A 22272-nucleotide genomic window follows, 5' to 3' on the forward strand; every position below is an offset into this window, starting at 1 on the left:
CACGAGGTCCTGGAGGTGCCGATGATGACCAGGAGCTGGATTCAAGCTGTCCCACAAAGTCTGTTGAGTGCTGCAGTGTTGGCGACCAGATTGGACCCAACAAGCCTTGGCAACGGCAAGTGACTTGAAATCAGAGAAAGGATGGCGGTGCAGACCAGCAAGGTCTGGGGGACTCCCCCAATGAGGGTAAGTCGGGGCACATTTGGAGCAACCAGGAAAGCCCAATCAGAAGAGGAGTTGCCTTCGTGGGGACCTACTAGCCAACGGGCTAGCGATCGCAAGGGAGCCTCAAGCGGTCGCACCGAAAACTAGCCCACGGGTCACTCGTGGAGGGGAGGCCAGAAATCTTCAGTGCAGGAGATGCTCAAGGCTCGGGCTACTGGGAGCCCAAAGCACAACTTCGAGGAAGACCAGGAAGATGATGGTGTTGCAAAAGTTCACGGTGTCCAGGTGTCACAGTTCCACGTCACCCACGATAGCCACAGGCCTCAGCTTTGCTTTGGACTCAGGGTAGACTCGGCGAAGTCTGGAAATCTTGTAATCGCAATTCAGAAGCGACACCGGCCTATATGAATTGCATCAATTTTTGCTCTTTCCTGGTTTCAAAATTAAAGAAATTGTAGCCTCTGACCATGACCCTGGTTGGGGTGCCCCCTCCATAAATAACTCATTAAAAAGTTTAGTTAGAATTGGAGTCACTATATCCTCTACTGCACCATACACTTCTAAAGGTAGACTGTCTGGGCCAGATGCTGTCCCCCGCTTACCCTTCTTCAATACCTGCTCCACTACCCCCTTCCGAATTTCAGTTAAAAAAGCAGTTGTTTCCTCCTCTAAAGCAACTATCAAGCCCCAACTCAACCAACTGTCCCTCTCTTCTTCAGATGTCTCCAAATCCTCTTCATACAAAGTTCCAAAGTAATTGTAAAACACTTCCTCAACCTCTTTTCTATTAGTGAGGACCCTCCCCGTATTCTGGCACTTAATCTCTTGTATTAATTTTTCACCTGATCTTTTTTTGTCTGCCAAGCTAACAATTTCCCGCAATTTTCACCATACTCGAATTGCGCTAGATTACTTGTTTCCCACCTTTCCCTTACCCTCTTATCAGGAATAGTGGCAAGTTTAAGTTTCAGATCAGATAAATCCATCTGTCTAGACTCTCTCTGACTCCAATTGGCCAGGTCCCCTTCCAATATTCTTATCCCCTCTTCCAATTCTCTAATCTCTTCCCGGGAAACTCTCCTCTTTCCAGCTGTATAACTTATTAGCTTCCCCCTAAAATAGGCTTTGTAGTAGTCCCACACCACCACAGCTGTGGCCGACCCCCAGTTAAAATCAAACAACTCAGCTGTCTGCTCTTTCAGTCTCTCGACAGTTCCCTGATCCAACATCAGAGTACGATACAAAGTCTACCTGGGGGATAGACTGTCTTCCCTAAGACAGATCTCCCAAAAAATTGTGGAATGATCTGACAAGCGAATCCCAGTATGTTTAATATCTTTTACTTGCTCCCTTAAACCAAGATCCAACAAAATATAATCTATCCTCGACTGGTGTTGATGCGTCTCCTGAAGCACACAAATCTGGGCAGTACAATCTTTTATATATTAGAGGATACGCCCTCTCCTTGGCCTCACTCTTGACCCGTTAACGTTCCAGGATAAAATCTTCAAACTCAGCTTCTGTCCGTCTCCCATGTTCCTGTCTTGATACCCTTCACTAATGACAAAGCAGCTGTCTGAGAAGTCGGCCTGATATATGCTGTCCACTAGTTATAGTGGGCACCCTGTATCAGTCCAAACAACCCCTTATGGTGAATAGGTTAAAGACAACCTTTATTGAAAGCTATCCTAGTGGTAGCTATGGAGAGCAGCCTTCAGGCTAAGTCTTGAAGGAATGTAAAGCAGCTTGTTTTAGCAGTCTATAATCTCTTGAATGACCAAATGAAAGGACAACCACACCAGGTATATATTTAAAATATATGTATTTAAGATAAAACACACCCCTTTAGTCTCTTTATGAGACTGGAGTTCGAAGTACTTAAGTTACAAGTTAGCAATCAACAGTAATTGCACAAATACACTTTTAAGAACCACGACTGAACTAGACATAAGGCCTAGAGCCTGTAGAATCGCTGGGACCCCAAGGAACCACCCAAGGTAGTGACACAGGGGACCCACGGGGCCGTGTGCAGTGTGTGAACACAGCCATGGGTTCCCGTTAGCTTTTATGGGCAATGTCGCGGTTGGAAATTTAAAGATTAGGGACACTTAGAAATGAGTCAGGACCAAACCCTTTTGGACTTAGGAAGTTCTAGGGCTAGCACCCACGGGAGCACCAGAGTACTCGTGTTACCTCACCCAGGGAAGCCGAGTGCATAGGTGTCTTTTGGTGTCAGGTTGCGTCGTCTATTTCAATGGAAGCTGGCGAAGAAGTGCTGCTGCCGTGAAGAGGAGAAGTGTCCGAAGTGATCCAAGCCCGGATCTAGGATGGAAGGAACCTGAAAGCAGAGGGGACAGAGTCTGGGTCACTTACCAGTGACGAAGGGCATGATTGGCCAATGCCCACAGATGTCGGGTGCTTCAGGTGAGTTGATGGGTGTCTTGACTCTTCAGCCACGAGGTCCTGGAGGTGCCGATGATGACCAGGAGCTGGATTTAAGCTGTCCCACAAAGTCTGTCGAGTGCTGCAGTGTCGGCAACCAGATTGGACCCAACAAGCCTTGGCAACGGCAAGTCACTTGAAATCAGAGAAAAGATGGCGGTGCAGACCAGCAAGGTCTGGGGGACTCACCCAATGAGGGTAAGTCGGGGCACATTTGGAGCAACCAGGAAAGCCCAATCAGAAGAGGAGTTGCCTTCGTGGGGACCTACTAGCCAACGGGCTAGCGATCGCAAGGGAGCCTCAAGCGGTCGCACTGAAAACTAGCCCACGGGTCACTCGTGGAGGGGAGGCCAGAAATCTTCAGTGCAGGAGATGCTCAAGGCTCGGGCTACTGGGAGGGAGCCCAAAGCACAACTTCGAGGAAGACCAGGAAGATGATGGTGTTGCAAAAGTTCACGGTGTCCAGGGGTCACAGTTCCACGTCACCCACGATAGCCACAGGCCTCAGCTTTGCTTTGGACTCAGGGTAGCCTCGGGAAGTCTGGAAATCTTGTAATCGCAATTCAGAAGCGACACCGGCCTATATGAATTGCATCAATTTTTGCTCTTTCCTGGTTTCAAAATTAAAGAAATTGTAGCCTCTGACCATGACTCTGGTTGGGGTGCCCCCTCCATAAATAACTCATTAAAAAGTTTAGTTAGAATTGGAGTCACTATATCCTCTACTGCACCATACACTTCTAAAGGTAGACTGTCTGGGCCAGATGCTGTCCCCCGCTTACCCTTCTTCAATACCTGCTTCACTACCCCCTTCCGAATTTCAGTTAAAAAAGCAGTTGTTTCCTCCTCTAAAGCAACTATCAAGCCCCAACTCAACCAACTGTCCCTCTCTTCTTCAGATGTCTCCAAATCCTCTTCATACAAAGTTCCAAAGTAATTGTAAAACACTTCCTCAACCTCTTTTCTATTAGTGAGGACCCTCCCCGTATTCTGGCACTTAATCTCTTGTATTAATTTTTCACCTGATCTTTTTTTGTCTGCCAAGCTAACAATTTCCCGCAATTTTCACCATACTCGAATTGCGCTAGATTACTTGTTTCCCACCTTTCCCTTACCCTCTTATCAGGAATAGTGGCAAGTTTAAGTTTCAGATCAGATAAATCCATCTGTCTAGACTCTCTCTGACTCCAATTGGCCAGGTCCCCTTCCAATATTCTTATCCCCTCTTCCAATTCTCTAATCTCTTCCCGGGAAACTCTCCTCTTTCCAGCTGTATAACTTATTAGCTTCCCCCTAAAATAGGCTTTGTAGTAGTCCCACTCCACCACAGCAGTGGCCGACCCCCAGTTAAAATCCAACAACTCAGCTGTCTGCTCTTTCAGTCTCTCGACAGTTCCCTGATCCAACATCAGAGTACGATACAAAGTCTACCTGGGGGATAGACTGTCTTCCCTAAGACAGATCTCCCAAAAAATTGTGGAATGATCTGACAAGCGAATCCCAATATGTTTAATATCTTTTACTTGCTCCCTTAAACCAAGATCCAACAAAATATAATCTATCCTCGACTGGTGTTGATGCGTCTCCTGAAGCACACAAATCTGGGCAGTACAATCTTTTATATATTAGAGGATACGCCCTCTCCTTGGCTTCACTCTTGACCCGTTAACGTTCCAGGATAAAATCTTCAAACTCAGCTTCTGTCCGTCTCCCATGTTCCTGTCTTGATACCCTTCACTAATGACAAAACAGCTGTGTGAGAAGTGGGCCTGATATATGCTGTCCACTAGTTATAGTGGGCACCCTGTATCAGTCCAAACAACCCCTTATGGTGAATAGGTTAAAGACAACCTTTATTGAAAGCTATCCTAGTGGTAGCTATGGAGAGCAGCCTTCAGGCTAAATCTTGAAGGAATGTAAAGCAGCTTGTTTTAGCAGTCTATAATCTCTTGAATGACCAAATGAAAGGACAACCACACCAGGTATATATTTAAAATATATGTATTTAAGATAAAACACACCCCTCTAGTCTCTTTATGAGACTGGAGTTCGAAGTACTTAAGTTACAAGTTAGCAATCAACAGTAATTGCACAAATACACTTTTGAGAACCACGACTGAACTAGACATAAGGCCTAGAGCCTGTAGAATTGCTGGGACCCAAGGAACCACCCAAGGTAGTGACACAGGGGACCCACGGGGGCCGTGTGCAGTGTGTGAACACAGCCGCGGGTTCCCGTTAGCTTCTATGGGCAATGTCGCGGTTGGAAATTTAAAGATTAGGGACACTTAGAAATGAGTCAGGACCAAACCCTTTTGGACTTAGGAAGTTCTAGGGCTAGCACCCACGAGAGCACCAAAGTACTCGTGTTACCTCACCCAGGGAAGCCGAGTGCATAGGTGTCTTTTGGTGTCAGGTTGCGTCGTCGATTTCAATGGAAGCTGGCGAAGAAGTGCTGCTGCCGTGAAGAGGAGAAGTGTCCGAAGTGATCCAAGCCTGGATCTAGGATGGAAGGAACCTGAAAGCAGAGGGGACAGAGTCTGGGTCACTTACCAGTGACCAAGGGCATGATTGGCCAATGCCCACAGATGTCGGGTGCTTCAGGTGAGTTGATGGGTGTCTTGACTCTTCAGCCACGAGGTCCTGGAGGTGCCGATGATGACCAGGAGCTGGATTCAAGCTGTCCCACAAAGTCTGTCGAGTGCTGCAGTGTCGGCGACCAGATTGGACCCAACAAGCCTTGGCAACGGCAAGTCACTTGGAATCAGAGAAAGGATGGCGGTGCAGACCAGCAAGGTCTGGGGGACTCACCCAATGAGGGTAAGTCGGGGCACATTTGGAGCAACCAGGAAAGCCCAATCAGAAGAGGAGTTGCCTTCGTGGGGACCTGCTAGCCAACGGGCTAGCGATCGCAAAGGAGCCTCAAGCGGTCGCACTGGAAACTAGTCCACGGGTCACTCATGGAGGGGAGGCCAGAAATCTTCAGTACAGGAGATGCTCAAGGCTCGGGCTAGTGGGAACCCAAAGCACAACTTCGAGGAAGACCAGGAAGATGATGGTGTTGCAAAAGTTCACGGTGTCCAGGGGTCACAGTTCCACGTCACCCACGATAGCCACAGGCCTCAGCTTTGCTTTGGACTCAGGGTAGCCTGGGGGAAGTCCCGAAATCTACCTCTGGTGATGCAAAGACGTCGGCGTCCGGCGGGAGCTTCAGCGATGCAGACCGGTCAGTTGCTTCTTTGGTGCCTGCCAAGCAGGGGGAGTCACTCCTTGACCCCAAGGGAGATTTCTTCAGTCTTCTAAGCAAAGCAGAACATCGAAGGTCCAGGATAGATATTGCAGAGTTTCGTCCAGGGTAATCTAAAGTCGCAAGGACTGGGTTCCCATACTTATACAGAGTTTGGGGGTTGGACATACTCTAGAGACCCACCTATGGGAGGGTTTGGAAAGAGGGGTGGTTACACCCATTTCCTTTGTCCAGTTTTGCACCAGTGCAGGGGCAGGTAGCCCCTGCAACCGGTTTGAACTGGACTATGCACAGGGACACCAAGTGTGCCCCCAGTGCAGGACTTCAAAGCACCAGAGAGTGCTCCCGCCCAGCCCCAATACACATCTGCCTGTCTGGGGGAGGTGGTTACACCTCCCTGGGACAGGAAACCTATTTTCCAGGCCTCCCCTGCTGGAGTTTCAGTCAGCAGCAGGAGGCCAGACCCGTGTCTGTGGCAGAGGCATCCATTTGGTGATGCCAGGGCTGTAGAAAGTCCTACCGGGTTAGACCAGTGTGAACATGTCTCTCCCTCTAGAAGGGTGGAATGCTCCCCCACCGCCAGAACTGGAGGGGTAGTATTCCAAAGCGTTTGACACCAAACACGACATGTTTCCGTGCAGCCATCCCAAAGTTAGCATTTCCCGCGAGGTTATAATGCACTTAAGAGTATATGGTCAGGCTGCACCACAAACAGCATCAGAGGAGGTACTCCCAACACTGCAGAGGGGCTCTGCACATGCAGTGGCACCCTCTCACATAAAAACCAAGCACTCTGCCTTCAGGAAAGGTAAGGCCTGCCATAGGAGTAACTTATAGGTTTTATATGTGTGTGCAATGGTAGTGGTATGGGTAGCCTATACCACTGTAAGGGGTGCAATCACCACCTTACCCAGGCTGCAGTAGCAGACCTGTGGTGGCATTTTCGAGTGCTTCCCAGGGGTGGCATAATACATGCTTCAGCCCCTGGTAGGCCTCTGCGGTACCTATGCCCTAGGTACATAGTATACCATATACTAGGGGCTTATAAGGCACTCCAGAATCCAATTAGAAATGTACCTAATGTACATGGAAACCATTTTAGAGAGGAAGCAGCTAGGCTGGGGTCCTGATTAGCAGGGCCACAGCCAGACTAAGGTCGACAAACAGTGAAACACCAGCAAAAAGTGGGGGTACCATGTGAAGCAGATCCTACTCTCCTACAAGCGGCTTCTGAGGAATTTTTCTTTCTTTTTCCCCTAAATGTTCCCCACCCAGTGACCTCTTCCCTTGTACCCCCACCCCCCATGGAGAACCTACCCCCCTTTCTAATGGCCTTAGCCTTTGGGTTATCCCCCAAGTGTGTTTTTATCTCAAATTAAAGAGCAAAAATGTGGTTTAAAAGAAACTATTCATAGCTGACTACCTCCTTACTTTACCTATTCACAAGAATCTATTAAGCCACCTACTTCACTGACAGCTCTAAAATTGTGCATCTTATTGTTCATCATAACTTTTAGAACCGCCGGGAACTTCATCTGCACTGAGGCCCCCAACTCTTTCAATTGGTCCATTCTCTTGCCCAACTCCTATTACTTATGTTTTATTATTGCGGTCTCAAATTCAACTTTAGAGCCAGTCCATAAAAGAAAGATATCAATACAACCATAGTACCAGACCTAATTTCACAAGACAACCCATCTACTTTCACTACTTTCATTTTCAATGCCTGGGAAAAAGCCTTCTCTTTCAGGGAGTAAGTAAGGAAATAAACCAAGTTCCTCCTGGGATTGCTTCTGTTCGGATTAAGCCTGAAGGGGTCTCTATGTACTCTCTGGATATCCCTACCCAGCCCCTGCTCAGTCTCTTCCAGATGAAGAGACTGAGCAGGATGAATCAAGTTCAACTACCAAACCCTTCAAGTCGTCTCCCTCCGCTCCTTCAGGGACATTTAGGATTGTGATATCTTTCTTTTATGGACTGGCTCTAAAGTTGAATATGAGACCGCAATAATGTATTTATTTATTTAAAACATTTATAGAGCGCGGCTGTCACCTGGCAGGTATCCTGGCGCTGGTAGCTTACTCCTAGGTTAGAAGCGATGGGTACTGATTAAGGGGGGGGCGGGGGTGGAAGGCTGGGGGAAGAGCCATGTTTTTATTTGTTTCCTGAAAGGTAGGAGCTGTGGAATTTGGCGAATGTCGGCAGGCAGACTGTTCCAGAGCTTGGCGGCAGCTACTCTGAAAGATCTTCCCCCGATCCTGGCCTTCTTAAATCTGGGTACTTTCACAAGGCAGGCGGTCGCGGATCGTAGCGTTCTGGTAGGGATGTACCAGGAGAACAGATGTTGAAGAGGTCTTGGTCCTGAACCGTGTAGTGCCTTGAAGACCAAGCAAAGGGCCTTGAAGGCTATTCGTTGCTTCAAGGGAAGCCAATGCAACTCGGCCAAGGCAGCGGTGGCCGAGGATCTCCTGGTCCATCCAAGGGCCAGTTTGGCTGCTGCCGACTGGACTCGTTGGAGTCTGTCTAACAGTATCGAAGGAGATTCAAGCAGGAGGGCGTTGCAATAGTCGAGGCGACTCAGAATAGTGCACCTGACTATCAATGCTCGGGCTGGAGGTGGTAATAATGGCAGGATTTTGCGCAGTGAGTGCATAAGGGCGAGCAGGTGGCGACTGTTCTTGTTACCTGCGTTTCCATGCTAAGTTTGTTATTTAGCATGACGCCCAAATTGCGAACGCTGGCAACAGGTAGCGGATTGTTTGGGTTTTCCGGGGGCCAGAGCTCCGCAGGCAGAAGGCGAGGGATACGGCTCGCAGGACAGAACAGAACCTCGGTTTTCGAGGTGTTGAATTGGAGGGAGTTCCGATGTAACCAGCCTGCGGTGTCTCTTAGGCAGTTGTGGAAGGCTTCCAAGGGAATGGAATCTTCGCCCTCCCAAGAGAAAAGGAGCTGGGTATCGTCCGCATAGTTTACTGTAGTCGTATTATGGGATTTGATTAAAGTGACCAGTGGTTTTAAGTAAACATTGAAAAGGATCGGACTGATAGAGGAACCCTGGGGTACACCGTGAGGGACTGGGGAGAAGGCAGATTGGAAAGGAGGGAGGGATACGGCCTGTTTCCTATCTCTGAGATAAGAGTGAAACCAGAGCAGGGCCGTGCCGTCAACCCCAGCCTCTCTCAGCCTCTCAAGCAGGGTCACGTGGTTGACAGTATCGAATGCGGCAGACAGGTCTAATAAGATCAAGGCCACGGCTTGGCCCCTGTATGCACGCACTCGGAGTTCTTCCATGGCAGTAAGCACTGCTGTTTCGGTGCCATGGGCTGGACGAAATCCGAATTGGAAATCGTCCAGAACGTGATGCTGCTCGAGGTGGGTTGAGAGGCAGGTGCTGACGCATCGTTCTACCACTTTCGCCGGAAAGGGCAGAAGTGATATGGGGCGAAAGTTGGAAAAGCATTCTGGATTCAGAGTTGGTTTCTTCAGTAGCGGGGTGATGAGCGCTTGCTTCCAGGGGTTGGGAACGAGTCCACAACCGAGAGATTGATTGCAGATCCTCCGGAGGGTGTGGAATAACTCGTTCCCGCATGCTTTCCAGGTTTTCGGGGGCAGAGGGTCAAGGGGGGATCCCGAGGTAATGCCCAGTGCCAGTTCTCAAATTCTGCTTCAGGGATCTGGGGAAAGGCCAGGAGACTTTCCCTAGGAGGGCATGCTGAACTTGGAGGATCAAGGTTAGCGGAACAAGGTCCGGGGGGGGGTTGGAGTGTTATGTGATGGGGGAGTTGCCAGGTTGTTAATGATGGTCTCGATTTTGTCTGTGAAAAACTGTGCGAGATTGTCACAGAGGGTCTGAGATGGGGGAATAGATTTCTTGGCGCAGTCAGGATGTATAAGGTTATCCAGAATCTGGAATATGCTTTTTGGACTGTTAGCTGCGTTAACTATAGTGGAGCAGTAGTAAGTCGATTTGCTCTCTGCAATGGCAGATTTGTAGTCACGGAGCATATTTTTCCAGAGGGTTTTATTATTGTCACAGTATCCGTGTCTCCACTTTCTCTCGGCCTGTTTACAGGCTGATTTAAGAGTTTTCAGGGAGTCATTGTACCAGGGAGCAGGTGCTCTACCTTTGGGTTTGCAGTGTTTTAATGGGGCAACAGAGTCCGTGATGGAAGTTATTCTCGTGCTGAAGGCTCTGTAGTTGTTTTCAACCGAGCTGGTAGGAGAGAAACTATCCTCCACATCAAAGACTTTGGTGGTGGCGCTGAGTTTTTCTAGGGCTTTCCAGTTTCGGTACGTAAATTCAGGTAGAGAGCTATTGTTGGGCTTTCTAATTGTGGTGCTGGTAATGTAGAGTTTGATGAGTGAGTGGTCCGTCCAGCTCATAGGCAGAATGTCGCCTACTTGTGTTAGATCAGGGCTCGAGAAAATAAGGTCGAGTCGATTGCCTGCAGAGTGGGTGGGATCCTTAATCAGTTGGTGAAGCCCCACGCTGTCACAGGACAGCAAGAGGTTATCTAGACCTGTATCTAGGCTGCTGTTTGGCCAGAGATTGAAGTCTCCTAGAATAACTAGTTTGTTGTGGGAGGTTGCCATGTTTGTAAAGATAGTAAGAAGAGCTTGCTGTTGCGGGATGGAAAATGCCCCTGGAGGTCGGTAACAGATGATCACCGTGAAGGTGACTCCTGGGTGGCAGTTTATGGCCAGACCAAGGAGCTCAATCCCAGGCACTGGGTCTATGTCTATGGTGTTTATTTGCCATGAGGCTCGGAAGATAATGCCAACTCCGCCGCCGCGGCCTTTGGGTCTGGGGAGATGCAGGATGTTGAAGTTTAAAGGGCAGGCAGATGCTAAATCGATATCACAGTCGGCATGTGTCCAAGTCTCAGTTAGGAAAAGGACATCTAGATGGAGGGATTCTATGAGGAGACTGATTTCAGTGGCATGCTTAGGTAGGGATCTGACGTTCAGCAGACCTCCTACGATTAAGCCCTTGTGGGTGAAGTCAGGTAGGGGAAAAGCTGTCTCTTCAAAGGTGAGCTTACCTTCGTGTGCAGACCCTCGTAGATTAAGCAATGCATCCCGGGTGTAACGTGGGGACTGTGGGCCGAAATGGACACATCCTTATTCCATTGATGACCGAGTACAGTTCACTCACGTGATAAGTAACACACAAATAACCTTCTTGGATGTAAATATTTCTTTGAGTGACATGAGTTTAAAAACCAATGTCTTTGTAAAACCAAATGACCTCAACAACGTATTACATTACTGTCAGATTGCAATAATGCTGTGCTTCCCTGTCAGCCCGCATTGCCCGCTTCGCAGAGACGTTAGGGACCCAGCTCCGTGTACCCTACCTTTCTGCCTGTGATATGAATTCCCACAAAGGAGATGGGGTGGAGTTTAGGAGAAGGGCCTGGTTTGAAAGTCGTCTTCTGTGCTCGGGGAATAGTTGTCGAACCTTAAAACAAGGGAGAAGATCGTGAATTGGCCTGTTCTGTTGGCATAGATGTAGCCCCCCGGTGTGTCATCCCATAGTGTGGTTAGTCTCTCACCTACCTGCAAACAATGATGTCAGTCATGCCGTCCATTGTGTAGTCTTAGTACTGGATACTGTCCTCTTAGATTTGTTACTAGATGGGATAACGGTTGTGTAACGTGTTTATGTACAGTCTAAGAAGAAAGCAAAACATGTATTTACACCCAAGGCTATTGCTCATACAGCTCCTGGTGACATGCAAATGATGTAACACAATATGCTACCACAGTGCACGTCTGTTACTGTCTTTGGCCATTATAGGTGTACTCAAATACTTCTCAGGCTCCTTTGATTTCTTGACCCACAGGTTACAAGTTAAAAGGGCCTCGTATTCTCAAGGTTCATGAGCACTGCCTAATGTCCAAAAAGCTAATTTTCTCAAAAGCAAATGTTCTCAAGAACCAAGCTATCAGTTTACTTATGCCATATGTTCAATCACAATCAATTACATAATCAAAATCAAGTCCGTAGACTTAGGGCATGCCTTCTGCGTTATGCAATGTTAATTTAGCCATCTACACGGGACTTAGGCTTGCGGCATGCACTGCTTGCATTGGGTACCTTTTCAATGTCAAATTGTTTCCTTTCTTTCTTACAGGTTCAGGAGGGCCAAGTGGTGTGGACTCACTCCTTGAGGATGATGGAGTATGGTAGTTTCAATGCAGGTAAGTGCAGGCCTTTTGGTGCTCCTCTAATGAGCAAGTATTTGCCTCACGGAGAGTCTCAAGGCAAAGGGATTACGGGATTCTTAGGTGGGGTTTATATAGGTGAACCACACCCAAACTCGCAGCCGAGAGTTGCTACGGTCTGGTGGGATCTTGGGAACTCCTGTTGTGATCCTTGCAACAGTGAACCAATGGCAATAGACATATTGGTTGAAAGTGAGCTACAGCACGCAGTGCCAGGGGCAACAAAGCAATGTCTTTTACCTGACAGGATATAAGGTGTTGCATATGAATACCAAACACTGAAACCAAATACAAGTGCACATGAAACCAAATACAGTTGCACATGAATACAAACTTATGAGAGAAACAGATGTACACTAAAACATATACATACCTACACAGGTGCTGGTGTACGGTTTGGAGGGCGAGCTTTTATGTTAAGAGGCCTAACTACTCAGGCTAGCTGGGAACCGCAACAATTACTCTAGCTGTCATCAGTTTTTTTGGAATAAGTTTTTACCATACTCACAATTATTGAGGGTGAGAAGGCTAACATCAGACACTAAAACATATAAAACAGCCAAATCCATGATATGTAAAACGTTTCTCAAGAGAGGCAACACCGTCCGAAATTATACATGAAGCCGCAAAAAGAGTTGAAAGAATAATCGCTAAGTATTACTGAAGAACAAACCTCCACGACAAACTAATAAAAGAATGATATTCATATCCAAATACTCTACCACCAGTACTAAAATCAGGAAATCATATTGAAATTTTGGGCAGTGATACGGACTGAACCTGATTTTAAGGGCTTAATCAACCTCACACCTATGTTTGTGTATGAGCGACTCAGAAACTTAAAGGAGCTATTGCAGAACCTTCATAAGAACCAAAGTCAAACATACAAAGGAACGTTTGAATTGTACTAATTGCAACAGTACAGTTAAAGGCACAGGGAAAAATCACCCATTGAAAGGCAATACAATATAATTACGAATTAAAGCTACCTGCAAAACCAAAAATGTATTATACATGCTGAAATGCCCATGTGGCCTTGCTTACATGGAAAACACTAAATGCAAGATTAAAACGAGATTGATTGAGCACAAGAGTAACATCAGATTGAAAAATAAGAAATCTTCCATTGTGGTGCAGTACAAAAATCTTTTGCATAACATCAGTCAACTGAGATATATATATTCTAGAACAAGTACAAACCAGAGACAACCTGGATAACAAGAACTTATTAGAAAGAGAACAATAGTGTATCAAACTACTCAATACACTGATTCCAACCAGATTCAACAGTCACATTGAATATTCTTGTTTTTTGTAATTCCACAAAGCACTGTGATTATTCACATTAAGATATCGATATGCCAATGACAGATGAAGGGAACACATGGAATCTCCATTTGTATAACATGTACTTACAAGTTGCATACACAGATGTTGGGGAAGAACAAATGATAACTTAACAATGAGACATTGAATGTCGACAAGAGTAATATGGTACCACTTATCAGGTAATGATCATTCTCATATTGAATGCCCAAAAGCGTGGCAACGAGACCCTTTATGTATCATGAAATGAGGATCCTCATATTTATCTGATAGAAATGCAAATCTTAATTGACACACTCAGTCTGACGCAGTATAGAAGCATGGAGACTTATGCAGATGGTGCAATGTTGTTTTACATATAGTCGAACTACAGTGTCATGAGATTAGGTTACGCTCGCCGTTTGATTTTGACATATTACTTTGATAGTTTATTTTAACACATCATTTAGTCATGCACTGTCTTCATAGAACATCCTACATTACTGGCAACTTCATTTCAAACTGGGCTAGTTAACTCCAGTTTCTAACAGATTGTTTAAACACAGTGGACTCGATTCACAAAGGCAATATGAGACAAAAGTCTAACTTCACGACTTTTGGTATTCACAGAGGTCATTAAAGAGTCGTATCTTTACGTGTGCAGTCAGGCCGGAAGCTCCGTCCCAAGCCGTGCTCTCTGGTTCATGATGTACTCTGCGGCTCAAGCCGTAATCTCTTGCTCGGGTCAGATGATGTGTCATCAATGGGCCGGAACACAATTTTTACAAAAAGGAACGTTAGGAACGTGAGCTAAATGGTTGAGGAGGTTATGAAAATTTCAATGCATCACATCTCAGAAAAGTTTGGTCCTTCTCATCATGGTACATGCAGTCCACAATATGCGTTCCCCTCAGTGCTGACTGTAGTGTTATACCACACTCAGTGTTGACTGTAGTGTTACACCAAACTTTTAGTGTAATACTACAGTCAACACTGAGGAGAGTGCAAATTGTGGATTGCATGTACCGTGAAGCAAAGGAGGAGATTTTTCTGAGATGTGATTTAGTGCTTGGCCATACTCTTTTCCCTGACAAAACTGATTTTCATGACCTTCTCTACTAATTTTCTCACATTCTTAATGTTCCTTTTTGTGATTATACTTTATCCGGCCTGAGTCTGAGGTTCTGGCCCGAGATGGAGAGTATGGTCTGAGCCAGAGAGTACAGTTTGAGCCGGAGAGTACGGCCCGACTGCGGATGTAAAGATACGACTCTTAAATGACCTCTGTGAATATCAAAAGTCATAAAGTTAGACTTTTGTCTAAGATTACCTTTGTGAATTGGGCCCAGTTATTCTAATATACACTGCAGCATACCCAATACTACCAGCTCGCTAATCACCGAGGGGCGAAAATCAAGCGGACTCTGCAGTTTACTACAGGTGGGCCGGTTTATTCACTCCATTAGTCACCTACTTGACACTATGATAAATGCCATGGTCATTCAGTTTAAGTTTGACATTCCCCGTGGATTTTTCTAACCTTAGTTGTGAGGACCTACATTTTTTATTCTTATTTTAAAAAATTTGTTATCAGGTACATGTCACCTGGGGTAGATTTTTATTATATTTCATTACATTTTTCAGTCTTTGAAAAGATTTTTTTTTATTGTGATAACTTTAGACTTAAAGTGCTAACATGGATGCGCTTTTTGTGCTTTACTTTTTTCTACATTCCTTCATGGTCTAGCTTCCCAACCACATTTCATGCAGATCTGATTAAAACAACTGAAATGGTGGACTATAAGGATGCCAGATCACTTTACACTAAGTGGACAGAGCGTAATCATCCAACATATTGCCAGAAACTTTTTCTCAGCTCAAACACAGTGGCACATCATGATTATTTGTCTGCACTTTAGCAATGCAACCATGCAGTAACTTCATCTCTATTCATTTTTGCACAGACTTCGCCTGACACGTTATATGGACATTCTGGGTTTGAGACATGTTATGATTTTCTGACAATTTGAATATGCATTACCAGATGCCAAAACGTGCTCAGTAAGAAAGTTGTTTTACTTTTTATCATTTTGATCGGGACATTTATTTGACAGGCATGTTACTAGCTATCTATGAACATTGTGATATAATGCACCTAGTGTAGGACATAACGTAGGCAACACTGCACTACCATATAAAACAATTATAAATAGAATAGCAATTGCATAAACACGCTGTTATTCAGAAATGATGAAACTAACACACAGTGGCGTGTACACAGGTGGAATTCTCCCATTTTTTTGCACTACATCTTTCAGCTGCAATTGATTGATTCCAGGACATATGTGATGTATGCACTTGCACATAAAGTGTGTGATACAGATTTGATTATAGATGGACACAGGAAGTTAGTCAACATGCTCACAGTTAAAACTATATGTCAATGATAGTTTCAACCCCTTAAGTTTCTACATGTGACAATGGAATCCATGGTTGTAACAATACTTGATGAACATTCTTTTTTTGTGATTTAGGATATGATTCATTCAAATACGAGAGGATGATGAGGATAATGTGAGTTTTGACACAAGTTAAACATTCACTTATATCGTTTTTTCAACACGGATTGAACCTCAATACCCACATATTTACTGTTGATTCATGACAATTTATAATGTTAAAGTTTTTCATATATTAGATGGAATTTGTTCTTTTATAGAGAGTATTAAATTTGAATATAAGCTTTTCTTTCATTCCACGGTGTTTAATGACCTCCTGATAAAGGGCTTATGGTCTGAAATGCATTGAGGATTATCACATCTTTCTGTTAGAATATGTATATTCATGGAATTGAACCCCAATAGTCATGACAATAGATGAAGAAATAAAAGATGAAAACGTGAGAACATTCATGGTCAAGTATTTTAGTTAACATATCATATTGAATGAATGTTTGTCAGAAGTAACACTGTGAAGAAACAAGATAGCAGAATCCAGTTTTTGAACTCAGAGGTGTGTGAGGGGAGACACTGCAACAGTCCAGGTACAGTGCATGATTTGCATTTCTGAAGACACTCAGGATCAGTGAGTTATAAACCATCAGCACCCAACTAGTTAACTCCACGAATCTATGCATTTAGAAAGATATGACTGTAACAAATAACACAAAGCAAGGCCTTTATTATTGATTTGATGCATGCAATAGAAGAAGATGTGGTTATAACACAGTAAATGTAGATGAAAAAGCTTAAATGAGCTTAATGATCACATGCACAATGCAATGTACAATAGGACTGCTTTCTCCCAGTCACATCCTTCCAACCGCAGACTTCAGCAATTTATTAAAATGCCATACCACTTTAAGTCTCATTCTGCACACTGCTGGCATACTTTGATAGCAACCACTTTGACTTCACCATTAAAGTTGCTACATTTCCATCAAAGAACATCAAATTATTGCTTATTTTTAAATACAAAAACTTGTGGTTTCTGATATATATCCATGATTACCACTATTTTAATGTTTTTCCTGAAACTCTTTTTGGTTCTGACTATTTTTGTCACCCCATGAGCACCTACATGAAATCAGTTTTGATTTGATGTGTATAAAGTCTTAAAACTCTGCCGGAACATTCAAGCTCTTTGCCTAATATAGAAAACACTGCATTAAGTGTGCAGAAGAAATAGCCGAATCTGCCCTGAGACCTTACCACAAACACATCTGGAACACCGAACACAGAGAACTGATAGACTGCATTGATGTAGACAGTAACAGAAGCAAAGAAATGTTCACCATTGTTAAAGAGTTCACCAAGCTTAAAGCCACCTCCAATAACATCACTTGCTCTCAAGACCTACGCAATAAGCTCTCCGAGTGCTTCTTCAACTAGATCACATCCATAGACTACAAATTTGACCCTCAACTCTGCCCCATAACCCTTGACACTCACCCCCCATCTTGGCTGAAGAACCGACTACATGTTCATCCATCACCCCGAATGAGACCACAGCTACCATGAAATCTATTCACTCATAAAATCCATCCACTCTGGGGCCCTGTCTGACCCTGCCTGACCACACCTTCACCAAAAGTCTCACACACATTAGCAAAGGTCTCACCTCCATTGACTGAGACACCTTCCCCGACACATGAAAGCATGCCACTCTCACTCCTCTGCTCAAGAAACCCTCCACGGACACAGTCTCACTCATCAACTATAGCCCAATCTTCCTCATACCGTACCCAGCAAAAGGTCCCTGAGAAGCTCATAAACAGATATCTCTCTGACCACGTTATCAATCATCAGCTCCTCCACACTATCCGGTCCAGCTTCAAGGCCAACCACAGCACAGAAACAGAACTCATAGTCACCACATACAACAACATTTGCATAATCCTGGACAGCGGAGAGTCTGCAACCCTTATCCTCCTAACCTTCAGCACGGACTTCCACCACATCCTTATCAGATGCCTTCGCGAGATTGGCATCCAAGGACCTGCTCTCCGATGAATCTGCTCCTTCCTGACAGATAGAACACAAGCAGTCAACCTGACAACCTACTCCTTGGAAACCAGCAGACTCATCTGCAGAGTGCTTAAAGGTTTGTCCTTCAGCCAACACTCTTCAGTGCTTGCATGACGCCCCTGGTTAATGTCATCCTTGCAAATGACATCAACACCCTCTCCTTTGCTGACATGGAACTCATACTCTACTTCTGAGACAAGACACCCAACACAAGGAACAAGTTCACGGCCTACATGACCGAAGTCTGAGGTCAGCATCTGGATGTAGACCAAATGTCTCAAGCTGAACTGCGACAAGACAGAAGTAATGATCTTTGGTGTGAACACCTTGCCATTGAACTCCAACTGGTGGCCATCTGAACTCAGACAAACATCAATCCCCAGCCACCAAGCCAGAAACCTTGGGATCATTACTGACAGTTGTCCTAAACAAAACCACCGTCAATGCAACCTGCTTTCATACACTGAAGATGCTGAGGATGATCTTCAAATGGCCCCCAGACAATACCAGAAATAAAACATCACTTACGCCCCATCACCAGCAAGCTGGACTATGGGAACACCCTTTGTGCCACAATCATTGAACCACTCACCTGAAGACTACAAACCTTTCAGAACTTGCCAGTCAGACTCATCTTCAGCCTCCGATACAGAACACACATCACACCTCTCCTCATGGAGGTCCACTGGCTCCCAATTCACAAACACATTCATTTCAAAATCCTCCCTCACACCTTTAAGGCACTACACAAGATAGGCCCGCCTACCTGAAAAGCCGCATCTCCTTCCATCTACACCTAGACACCTCCGCCCCGCCGTTACTCTGTTGGGCCAACTGAGGGGTTTGACCACAGTGGAGACAGAGTATTCTCTGCTGTCTTCAAACAATTATTCCCCCCAATTTAAATCGAGTTGGACGATCATTATATTGGCAGGGATGAAACTCCTTCACCGTTGCGACAAACTTGCCTCTCCGCTAACATATAAATCATACCTTGTATTGGGAATTAAACAAACTTAAATCCACTGTCAAAAAGTACATTCAATACTCCCAAAAATGTGTTATGCAGTATCCAACTTTGCTTTTATAGAAACATTGACAATTCTGAATAATAGCTTCCAAGAATTAATAGGAAGGCCTAAATGAAACTGGCATGTTGTATCCAATCTCGCAATGATGTACTTCTGATAATATATGATGAAGATATATGATGATGGACCTAGTACGGCATAAATAATGTGCAAGTTCTATTGTGTAAAGCTCATTCGTGAGATGTAAACCAACACAAAGGAATGTAAGTAAGCAAATAACAGTACTGGCCCTAATTAACATATTTCATTTGATTTGGGGAATCCTTGTATTATTTTTTTTTTAAATCTTTATGCAACCTAACAATAATTCCTAACAAGTATTACTTCGTCTGTTTTTCAGGTGTGGTGTAATAATAAATCTATCAATGTAATGTAAATGTGAACAGAATGAAGAAATGTCACATCTAGCTAAAGATTAATTTATCAACACATGAAAACAAAAGCATAACAAAGCTATGGTGTTGGCCCCAAACATATTGAGGGTGGTAATATAATAAAGGATACAATATTCATTGGGACATTTAATTTTGAGTCTTCTTTGAATCTATCACATACTTTTGACATGTATTTCAAAATGTTGAACAGACAAAGAAGAAAACAACAGTTATTAAATATGAGCTGATGTCAAATGCTGGTTACATTTGGTTTAATCCTCTTCACTAATGCAGTCAAAACATGGCCTTAGGAATTTTTTCTTAAAGTGACATGGCCTTAGGAAGTTTTTGAAAAGTCACATCATTGAAGTACTTCTGACAGCGAGAGTAAAACATTCACTAGCATTCGTTCCAAGAATTCTCAATTCTATTAGGAGCACGGAGGCAAAAATTATGCTTCTCTTCCTCTCCTGCAATTTTTACAACAGCCAATAAAAACAATTTTAACACAGGAAGGTAATTTCCCAAGAGCACTTTCCATACACTACCAGCAATCATGGCCCGCATGCCCCTTCAAATACGACAACCGACATCTTCTTCATTTCTTTATTTTATTTGTATTCATTTTACAACATACATCAAGACACATATAGCCACATGTCAACAATTCCCAGTAATGCTATCCCAGGACATTTAGTGTTAATATTGTACAGTAACAAACAGTTATGCAAGACAGTTTTACAATTTGTTTTTCATTTGAGTCTTGACTCTGCTCCAACACTCCTACATCTGATGTGGCATCAGCAGCTGTTGATAACAGATATGACATGAGAGGGGCCCAAATGTCTTTGGGCCTTGGTGGCATTTGCAATTCTTCGGTATAATGCAGCAGCTGGTCTCTACAGTATATAACGTCCTCCAACCAAGGGGCAGATTTATGTTTCCTGGCGCATCCCTGCAAATCAGCAGGGATGTACCAGGAAAGATGCGTCACGCAAGTTTACCCTTGCGCCACCACAGATGCGCCGCATTTACAATGCAGCGCATCATGGCGCAAGGATAAACAGATGCGTGACGCATCTGATGGCATAAGGCCAGCGCATCGCTGGAGTCGTGTCGCAAGCATGACGTAACTGCAGCAATGCTCAGGGGCTGCCCATACCGAACATGCTGCGTCATGCCTTACGCCTGCTTCAAGCAGGCGCAGGGTTTTGACGCAGCAGCGTCGGAAAAGTGACTCAGTGAAATCTTGTAGATTTCACTGCGTCACTTTTCCGTGGCTTTTTCCGACGGAACGCCCACCTTGCATACATTAAACCTGATGCAGGTTTAATGTAGCGCAGGGCTTTACAACGTGACGCATCTCCCTAGTAGCGTCACGTTGTAAATAAGGCGCAACATGGCGCATGGTTTACGCCGCCACTGCGTCACAGAAGTGACGCAACGGCGGCGTAAATGTCTCGCAAGGAGCTTGTAAATCTGCCCCCAAGTTTGTGATTTGGGCGCATTTTTACTATCCCAATTTTGTTCCACCCTTCTATTTGCCAACAACAATGCAATCAACACTAGCCTTCTCTTTTGAGGTTTAAATAATTCACTAGCCCCAACAACACACTTGCGGAGTGCAAGACCATATCAGATAAAGCCTTAGTCACCGATGTCCAGTAATTCTGTACTCTTTCGCACATCCAAGCCAAGTAGATAAAATCCGGTTTTTGCATGTGGCACCTTTTACAATTAGCCGCCTCTCTCAGACCGTATTTTTTTTTAACTGTTTAGGGGTATAGTACAGTTATTGAACATACTTGAAGTGGATTATTCACAGATTGCAGTTAGCAGTCAGTAATCGTGTCACAGAACAGCTATAATCCCATTCTTTGTCTGAAAGTGGATTATCTAGGGCTGCCTCCCACCGTCCCCTAGCTTTGCTGCATTGAGGTGCGGTCTCCGCTTGCATAGCAGTGTACAGCCTAGTGACCAACTTTACCCGTGAGGGACCCGCCAGCAGTGTCTGCAGTGACCTCAGTGCTATTGGTTCGGCAGGGTGTCTGTCATTAAACACTTTAAGGGCTTCCCTTAACCTATAATACGTGAATACTGACAGAGGCAATCAAGGATGACGTTCTTGTATGGCTTCCAGTGTAATAAAAGTGCCTTCCGGGTATGCATCGCCCATTGTAACTATACCCAGGATATATAAGGGGGTTAACCCCTTCGCTGCGGCGCGAATTCCGCCGCACCGCTTGGGGTGTTTTAAGTGTGCGCGGCGCCGTCATGCTCATGACGGAACCACGCCGTCATGAGTCACGGGTGAGCTGTGCTCATGACGGAGTGGTTCCGTCACGGCGCCGCCCACTTACGTTAGACGCCCGCACAGGCGGGGAATAGGCGCCGCGTGGGCAGAGCGGCCGCCAACGGAGTGGTTCCGTCATGAGCAGGGAAGGGGTTAAGTTGCTTCTGTCTTTAACAACAACGCCATCAGCTGGTCTGGAAACACATCATCCGCCTCCACCACTACATGCGGCAAGAACGGCGCGGGAAGAACCAATAATGCGCAAACTGTGCATGTGCGCACAAGTAATACATATGTAAGTCAGGTGCTCAAAAGCCACCTTGTGAATATGGCCTTGTGAGAGTCCCCCAGCTGCATCTGTATTGCCTTCCCGCCCAAACCATACGTATTAGCACTCTGCGCAGTCACGCAAAGAATGTTCCCGGCAGTCTAATAGGAACGTTTGTATATAGACATAAAAATCTCAGGAGAATAGTCATTTTTATCACTGCTATTCTATCTGCCAAAGACAGTGGTAACTTAATCCATCTGAACAATTGTTCTTTTATTAGTACCATCGCTTTCCCAAAGATTTCCCTCAGAACTGTCTCCGGGTCATTGT

This window comes from Triturus cristatus, chromosome 2_2, assembly GCF_964204655.1.
Source record: "Triturus cristatus chromosome 2_2, aTriCri1.1, whole genome shotgun sequence".
Taxonomy (NCBI): domain Eukaryota; kingdom Metazoa; phylum Chordata; class Amphibia; order Caudata; family Salamandridae; genus Triturus; species Triturus cristatus.